The sequence below is a fragment of the Lissotriton vulgaris genome, chromosome 6 (genome assembly GCF_964263255.1).
Source record: "Lissotriton vulgaris chromosome 6, aLisVul1.2, whole genome shotgun sequence".
Lineage (NCBI taxonomy): Eukaryota > Metazoa > Chordata > Amphibia > Caudata > Salamandridae > Lissotriton > Lissotriton vulgaris.
Window position 1 is genome coordinate 119,828,536 of NC_141694.1, and position 9,199 is coordinate 119,837,734.

A 9,199-nucleotide genomic window follows, 5' to 3' on the forward strand; every position below is an offset into this window, starting at 1 on the left:
TGTGTTTCCGGGTGTTCTAGATTTTTGAAACTGAGTTCTGGGGTCTTCTTAGAGCACTCGTGGGAATGTGTAATTTTGGTTGCAAGTGATTTGAAGAAAATCCATGATGGGAAAGGGGGGATTTGGCATAGTTAAAGAAAGCGTTTTCCACTATTCTTAACTTAGGGCTCGTTAGGGTTAGCAGTATTTGTATTGCATGTGTTTGGGTTGGGGGCTGTTTGTGGGGGGGTTTGCGAGTCTTGGAGCGATGCTGGGTATGGATACTTTTGCTTGCTTGCAAGTGGTTTGAATACAATCCACAGTGGGTAAGGGGCTATTTGGGCCTACGTTTACTTTCAAAGTACATTTTCTCACCAGTTTTCTACTAGGCCTCGTTCATTGAGATCTGATTGGGGGTCTTCTACATTTTCGCGACTGGCTTTAGTAAGGGTCTGTGTGGGAGCACTGCTGGGAAGGTCTTATTTTGTTCTAAAACACAGTTTACAGTACACCTAACTTGATTTGTACACCTAAATTAATTTGCCCATACTTATTTATCCTTCAAAAGGAGACTCAGACAGAGTACGCAATTCAGCATCCGCCAGGCAGGCAGTGGACAGGGTGTCTTCTGGTCACCAACATTGATGGACGGAGCGTCAGCTGGAATGGAGGAGTGCCGCTAATAAGAGGAATGGTTTGATGCGTGCAACTTACTTACCAAATTAAACAGCACAACTACAACAACATACAAATACAGTATCCATTCTTTTGTAATGTTTTTTTAAGTAATGTTATTGCTGTGAACTTCTATTCGTGTGACTCTGCATTTCTTGGATCTCTCTCTGCTTCTAAATTGATCCCTACAGCCATTCTATAGGTTTTACTTCGGCTATTTTTTAAACCTAATTTAATGTAAGAAGTGCTTCTCTGAGTGCAGAGATAGGCAAGTGAAAACGCTGCAGCCCTGTACTGTCGCATTCTGTCATTCACGGTTGTCGAAAGTACTACTTACTTTTCAGTAACAATGCATGCAGTAGTGCATGCACCTCCTTTATGTCACTTAAAAGATTTATGGTTAGCTTTGTACTCAACGATTTCTTTATCTTCAATTATTGTTTGTCCATGCTGTGCTTTTTTTTTCTTCTCTCAACAAAACCTACCCAAAAAACAAAAACCCATTCCCATCCATTTTCCAAACCCTAACCCTCTTCCCCCGGGCTGTGCGGTTTTAATTGATGTGGGACTAAATGACATCAATAATTTCACACACTTGCTGGGGAGGATAAGGTCATAGCAACAGGCTGGTGAAGGAATCCGAGGATATATTCTAGACTTACTCAGTTTCAGTACTATTTCTTGTAGTAGTAGCCAATGTCAAAGAAATTCAACGCAAGTACTAGTTATACTTTCAATACTTTACCATTTGTTAGGCTACATTGTGGCACTGTTCTAGTGTACTGTCACCTGCTATATTCTCTATCGTACCGTTGTAATGCTCCAGTAAAGAGACAAACCAGGTTTCATTTTCTTTTTTTCCATAGGCATGCAACTGCCACTGTGTCACACCACTAGTACCACCGCAATGAGGACATTTCATCTGCCCAGGATTGCCAACCTTAATCGCCATTTCCCGTGGAGCCAGCCCTGGGTCTAGCCCTACTTTCAAACACAAATTACAGGTAAGATAAGCGTTTGGTGGGAGGTAGTATAATGGAGTATTAGGAGAGACAAGAGATTGACGGTAGTACTACTAAAGTCCTAGGACTCTTGAATTCACTTACTCTGTGAGAGGCACTTAGTGTTGAAAACATTTAGCCATTTACACTTAAAGGAAGAAAATGACACAGACTTAAGTTTCAGGAAAACAAACTGACTGTTGAACCCCCACCCACCAGACTCAAAAGCAGTAAAAAACAGGTATGCTCAGATAAAGTTTCAAAAAGTATATTTGTGTAGCCCTAACAAAATAATCTCCCGCAAGACCCTCCCTACCCCCAACGATTGTCCTTCAAAAGTCCCAAAAACAACCCAACTCCCAATTCCCACCCCCCCAAAAGTCTCTAAAAAAGGGGCAAGGGACACTACGGCAGGCTGCTGTTCACTTTAGCGGCCAGGGCATCATACTCCTTTCGGAGGGTGGCATGGTCGGAGCGGAGGCCCTCAACCAAGGTCTTATAAGTTAGGACCCCCTGCTCTAGGTAGGACACTCTGAGGCATAAGCGGTGCTGGCGTGCCTTGCAACTCCTGTGGGGGGCAGCTGCTGTCTTTGCTGCTCGGCGGTGGCGGTTGGCTTTGGTAGCCCGGCTCCGTACCGCTGGAGTACTGCGCTGGCTGGCAGCCCGTGGGGGCCCAGAGGAGGATGCAGCTGTCCCAGTGAATGTTGTACCAGTAGACTGCGTGTCCTCCTCCTCCAGGGCCACCAGCCGCCGATATTCGGCGACAGTGGCATCCAGCCTCCGTTGCCGGGCCATTCGAGCCTGCTCCTTCCTTGTTGGTGTTGTTGATTTGGAAGGAGCAACTATATGAAGAAAGAAAGACATAGTCTGTAACCAATGCTCCTTAAGATTAACACAAAATGATTGAGCAGAAAGTTGTGTCAGAGTGCAACTAGCAACTTGAAAGCACAGTACATAACTATTGAGGCCAGTATCTATCTAACCTCCCACTTCTTCATCCTTGCTCTAACATTAGTGGGAGTTTAAGGAACAAACTCTACGAGCACTATGGACTTCCATTACAGTCGACTATGACAGTACACCAGTCTTATTCTTCTTCTTCTTCTCTCTTGTTTAGGAAAATTGGTACGTTATCTTATGCAAGCCGGCATAATGCCAGCACAGTGAACTTGCACCCCAGAAAAACAGACGCACACCATGATGAGTGAGACAGACTTGCGTTACTGTACCAGTCCAGTACATGCAGGTGGTGAAGCTCTTACTTTTCTATTACGGGTGGCACTGAGAATACTCTGTTAAAAGGGCTACTGCTTAATTAATTTAACTTTCGCCCTACAGTGCAAATGAGTACTAGAAAAGGAAAATGAAGAAGCTAAATAATATGATTATCTATCACTTCACATGGGATGTATTTGATTACATATGGGATGACTTTAGGTGCTTTGCTTTTTATTGAGTGAACAGTGATACACCCACACATGAATGACGTACTACTACTAAACTAAACTTATTAAGAGAGGTAGGGAGTGTCCACCGTAATAACCGGATATATGCTGTGCTTGCAGTTGCAATACAAAGTACTGCTACTATTCATGGTAGTATTTGGACAAATATACAACTTCTTTTCCTTGCCTTTCCTACACTGGAACGGACGTGCGGGTGCAGTGTTACATGCTCTTCAAAGTAACACTTAGTTCATCCAGTGACCGTCTACTCTCTCTAGATACACATATGCTATCTAAGAGTCAGATAGTACCATGATCCAGGCATCCATCCATTCAAAGTATATGCTCACATACAGTTTCTGCTGCACCCACCCAGGCAGTTCTCCTTCCACCCAACCCTGCTTCATCATTCACCCAGCCATGCACCATACCATATTCTTTCCTTCCCAGCCACCTCGGGAACCAAGCAAACATATATCAATCTTCTTTGCCAGTCATCATTAAATTTCTTGTCCTTCCACACTTACTTACACCCTTATTTTGCTTTTCGTTCATCCCATCCATCAAGTTCATCTCAGATCTGATTGGGATTCTTCTCGCCAAAAACTTCACAGCTAAGTCGAAGTACATTTAGAGGAGGCTACTACCTGGTTGATTTTTAATACACCCGTGCAGATAGCGGGCGCAGGCTCCTTGCACTTGCTGGTGCGCCCCCTCCGCCTCCCCTCCCCCTCCCAGAGCCCCAGATAGCACACTCTGCAGTCTTCAATCTCAATAAGTAAGGAATATATAGCTTACCTCTGCCCGCCACCACCGTGTGAACCCTCACAGGCACATTGGTGTCGTCCGGCACTTGCACCGCATCCTCCCCAGAAGTGTTCCCCTCATCCAGCACCACCACCTCCGCGCTGGCCCCGCCACCAGATGTTCCACCTACAAAGTACATTTAAGAATGTTAGAATACACCACTCACTACTATATAATATTTGGTCTAGGAATAAAGAAATGTTAAGAAAACAGAAAACAATGTAATAATTTGTGACTGTCTACTCTAAAGTAAAAATGTCCCTTTTTCCAGGGAAGGCTGTTGTCTTGCTGCACTTTTTGGTAAAACTGATGAATGCTTGCTTTTTATTTTTAACACGCACCACTTTTTCTCCTAACAGACAGAAGCTTGACTTCTAAGAACACGAGCAAGATCAAGTTCAAACCAGGTGAGAGCTCGGCTCGACCACAAGAAATGTGTTCAAATCGTCAGCACTAAGCACTTTTCCATTTTCAGTTAAACGTTTAGTTTTATGACAAACTTGATTTTAATAAATGTGTTTATTTTTAAAAAAGCTTTTAAACTTAAATAGACTCTGTGGTTTTTGGTCCTCCACACTAGAGTGGCTGAGCTAAAGGTTTTGCAATTTTTGCAAGCATGAGTCCGTGCCTCTGACACTTCTTGACTCTGACTCCGTACTCTTGTCCTGCGTTGGATAATCATCATTGGGGATCAATCATCGGTGACTTTGGGAGCTAAATGACTCTGCCACACTATCTAGTCAGTAAGGAGATTGGGGGTTCAACTACAAAGTCTGTTATCACTGAGGTATGTGGAAAGTCTAACAGCGCCTATTATAATTGATAAGCTAAGCAATGCATTATTTAGTGTCCATAGTTCTGTTTGTGCAGATTTGTCCTAGTAGAATGGATTGTCCTCCTATCCAAACCAAAAGTAAAGTAGTATCCTATTCTTTCTTGATGGTCATTCACCTTTTTATTTTTGGCAATTGTCAAAGCATAAGCATTTAGAAGACTTGAAAAGACATTATGGACAATCCCAGAGGACTGCACTCAGTGCATGGAGCTATTGCTGACTAGAATGGGAGTCCAATGGAATTGCCAAATGTGCAATCTTAGTTAGCTACACAGACAGACTAATAAGAATAATCTAGTAATACCACAGGGAGTCATAGTCGAGGCAGGATAAGAATTTAGATACAGTCTACAAGAAGATCAAAGACGATTTAGAAAAAATCGAATGAGGAACGCTAGGAAATAATAAGTACTCTAGATTAAAATTAAAACTTACCGGGGCCAGCAAAGGAGCCCTCGCCTGCCCGATCCTGGCCTGCATCCTGTTGAACAGCAGCCTCCTCCTCCTGTGTCCTCTTGCCCCTGGGGGGAGCTGATGTACAACATGAAAGAAAGAATGACCAGAAAACATGGATGATATTTGTCAACCAAATCAAACATTTCAAAAGAACAATAACAAAATATTTTGGCGAAATAGCAAATAGACAACTATTCCAGAGGATATATTGACCGATCTCATGTGGTCTACTACGTTATTAGTATTGCTTGATTTGCGGACCGTCGACTTGGAAAGTTCTTATGTAACTCAGAAATTTTAATTATTAAGTTTACAGTGTAGCATTCCTATATAAAAGTGAACAGATATCATTTCTGTCACAAGCAGTAGCAATCACACTGCAACTAGTACTAATGGCAAATTCGAGGACAGGCAGTACACAGCTAAGAATATTAACACAACTAAATACTGCACACAGAGGGTCATCATTTAACATAACATCAGTCTGATAGAAGTTAATATCTCACTGTTCATATCTTGCGCCTCATAGTCAATATGAATAGCAGAACGCACCTTAGTACAGGACAGTAAAAAGAGACAGAGTTTAGCTACCACACAGAGCCCGAAAGATCAGCAACACAAAAATTATGAACACAGAAAACACTGTGCTACCCCCACAAATAAGACATATATGCCCGATAGGTCATATGCCGAGGCGTATCTTATTCTTGTCATCTCCCAAACTATGAACATACCTTGGTATCCATTACAAATCTGTGACCCGCGTTGTTTTGCTTTGTTTTAGGTCCCAAAGAAATAATGACCAATAACATAGGCCCAGAGAACTCACATTATAGCCTTTAATCCTAACCGCAGATACATCTGGAGGATCCAAAACTCTTCGGTAATATGCAGTCACAAACAAACTTATATAAAGAAACGTCTCTAAAAAATAGCATAGAAAATTAAGAGGCTTCATTTTTGTATCCCTATCTACAGGAAGCTACCCTCACAGAGACACGACTGTCCATAAAATCTATTTTCCTAAAAGGGTCCTAATAGTGTCAACGCAGACACAGGTGATATAAGTAACTCCTCAACCTAGTTGTAGATGACACATACTTGTCATGCATGTGTCCACACACCAGGTGTCACCTAATCTGCTTTCTTATTCTTTTGGGAGGTATAAGGCTTTACTAAACTACTTTCTCACACAACTTTCCTTTTCAGCTTGGGTAACAAGGTACTAAACTATTCAGTATTCCTACCACATCCGACTAATTTTTAACTTTGATCTGGTCACAGGTTGGACCATAGCACAAAACAGTTTTATTAAACCTTTGAAACATTTATCTGAATTCAGGATGCTCATAATTTAATCATGGTATATATGTTCTCATTGCAGATAATGAAAACCCCCTGGTTTTAACTGTATGTATGCACCTGTCTGTTGTCCATTTACATGTTGGCCCTGAAGAAGGTGAAGCAAACTAAGCACATCACCGAAACGTACGTAGGCCGTACGCATCAGACACCCTCAGTTTAAATCAGAAATCAAAATCTGGAGAAGGAAAGGAAAGGAGCACTAAAAACTGCTAACCCTCAAAACAAAAAGGAAGAAATAAGATAACGGGGTCTAGCCATATTCTGAGGAGTCTATCGAAGGACACGATACATGTTCACTTTTTTTCACTGTTTTGTGTTATTGTCAGTAGTGTTAGAATAATGGGTATGAAAGTTTGAATTTGTATGAATGAAGGTATGAGTGAAAGTTATTTTATGTGTATTGCTTAGGGGTTTGTGTTTAGACATGATCCAACCATGCATTTTTTAATTATATATACATATGTTACCATGTCACTGTTTTGTAACTTTGATAAAATGATCACTAGAAAATGAAGAAAAAAATAATTTGTTATGCAAAAGATATAAAATAAATGAAAGAAATCAAATATACATTCCATGTCTTAATGAATTATCTCTTGTTCTTATGCAGCATCATAATTGTAACCTTGTAGAGACTTTAATGCTCAGATGTAAAGAAATATAGGTCAGTATAGAGGTTCCCCTCATTGTTTGTTATAGACTGTCACTCCCTCCTCTAGACCTTAAAGTATCACAGGGAGTCCCCATTCACCTATGTTAGGATAAGAATTTAGATACAGTCTACAAGAAGATCAAAGACGATTTAGAAAAAATCGAATGAGGAACGCTAGGAAATAATAAGTACTCTAGATTAAAATTAAAACTTACCGGGGCCAGCAAAGGAGCCCTCGCCTGCCCGATCCTGGCCTGCATCCTGTTGAACAGCAGCCTCCTCCTCCTGTGTCCTCTTGCCCCTGGGGGGAGCTGATGTACAACATGAAAGAAAGAATGACCAGAAAACATGGATGATATTTGTCAACCAAATCAAACATTTCAAAAGAACAATAACAAAATATTTTGGCGAAATAGCAAATAGACAACTATTCCAGAGGATATATTGACCGATCTCATGTGGTCTACTACGTTATTAGTATTGCTTGATTTGCGGACCGTCGACTTGGAAAGTTCTTATGTAACTCACTAAACAAAATACTAAAAAAGTTCGCCTAGGACTGGCAGGCAGCAGTCCGCAGCACGCGAAGTGACAGACAAAGTCCATCGTGATTGCAGATCAGCAACAACACTAAAAAGTTTCCTACTACATTAACCAGTCATTAAAATACTCAAACTATCAATCCACCACCACTATTTCTTCTTATCGCCATGTGAACAAAGGAAGGACTGGACTTGAGTCTGTAGGGGCTGATTTAGAAGCCCCTTGCGGCTCTTTTGCTCCATTGTTGCGTGACTTTTGTGACGCAGCGGCAGAACAAAAGAGGCGCCATGGTGCGGCGTATATTAATAATGTGATGCATCACGTTGTAAAGCCCTGCGCCATCAGGGGGCGTTCCGGCGCAAGGGAGGGCGTTTCTGCACAGGAACGCATCCTAAAAGTGGCTGAGGGAAATCTACAAGATGATGCGTGACTCAACCCTGCCCCTGCTTGAAGCAGACATACAGCTTGAAGCAGCATTGGGGAGATAGGGTACCCCAGAGCATTGCTGGAGCTGCGCCATCGTTGCGACGCAACTCCAGCAATGCGCCGCCTATACGGCACAGATGCGTAATGCTTTGGTGACATTTTGGGCCCATGGTGCGCCACATTGTAAATACGGCGCACCATGGGTGGTGGCGGCGTGGCGCACAATTACTGGTGCATCCTGCTATTTTTCAGGGATGCGCCGGTAATTAAAAATCTGACCCTTAGTGTCTAGCATTACACAGTTCTTTAAACTACACTCATACATAATTTCAAAGGCCAATGAAATGAACACAAAATCGAAAACAAATAAGCATAGTAGCAACGCTACTGAGAAGGAGAGCAGTGCACCTGAAATGCACAGAACATTTTGAAATATAATTTACCTACAATGTAATCAGCAGCATTAACTACTACTCACCAAGCCCGGGGATCTCAAGGCCGAGCAGGTCGAGCAGATTGCGTTCCCGGTCCAGGAGATCCGTCCAACGGTGGGTGGCCTGGTTGTAGCTGCGCCGGACCCGAGAGTGTTGGTACATGGCCCGGCACACCTTCTCCCACCGCTTCCGGCGCTCCTGGATCCCGTACCCGCGAGCGATCTTGCCGCCTGCCATGATGGTCCTGGGGAGGCGGCGCTGAACATAATAAACTAGTGCGGCCACCTCCTCCGGGCTGAAGATCTCCCGGGGTGCGACCTGCTCCCCCCTCAAACGCCCGCACGGGAGCCGGGCACGGGGTGCGGGACCCTTCCCCTTCTCGGGATGCTTCCCGGCTCCCTTTACCATGGTCTGGGCAGAAAGGAAGCTAAATAATAAAGAAAATAGAATAGGGAAGAAGAAAAGAAAAGAGTTTAAAAAAGTAGTTTAAAATTAACCAAAAGTAGCAGAAAACACAAAAATATAGAGCTAGAATAATAGAGGGATAGATAATACGTAAAATAGATCAAAAAAAAACTTCA

General features: G+C 42.7%; 1 long non-coding RNA gene across 1 annotated transcript; it reads left to right on the forward strand.

Moving 5' to 3' along the window:
- Positions 1 to 6,015: 6,015 nt before the first annotated feature.
- LOC147706874 (uncharacterized) lies at positions 6,016 to 7,182 on the forward strand. Its single transcript, XR_015296430.1, has 3 exons — positions 6,016 to 6,081; positions 6,177 to 6,256; positions 6,583 to 7,182. It is a non-coding gene; the product is annotated as an uncharacterized LOC147706874 (long non-coding RNA).
- Positions 7,183 to 9,199: the final 2,017 nt, after the last annotated feature.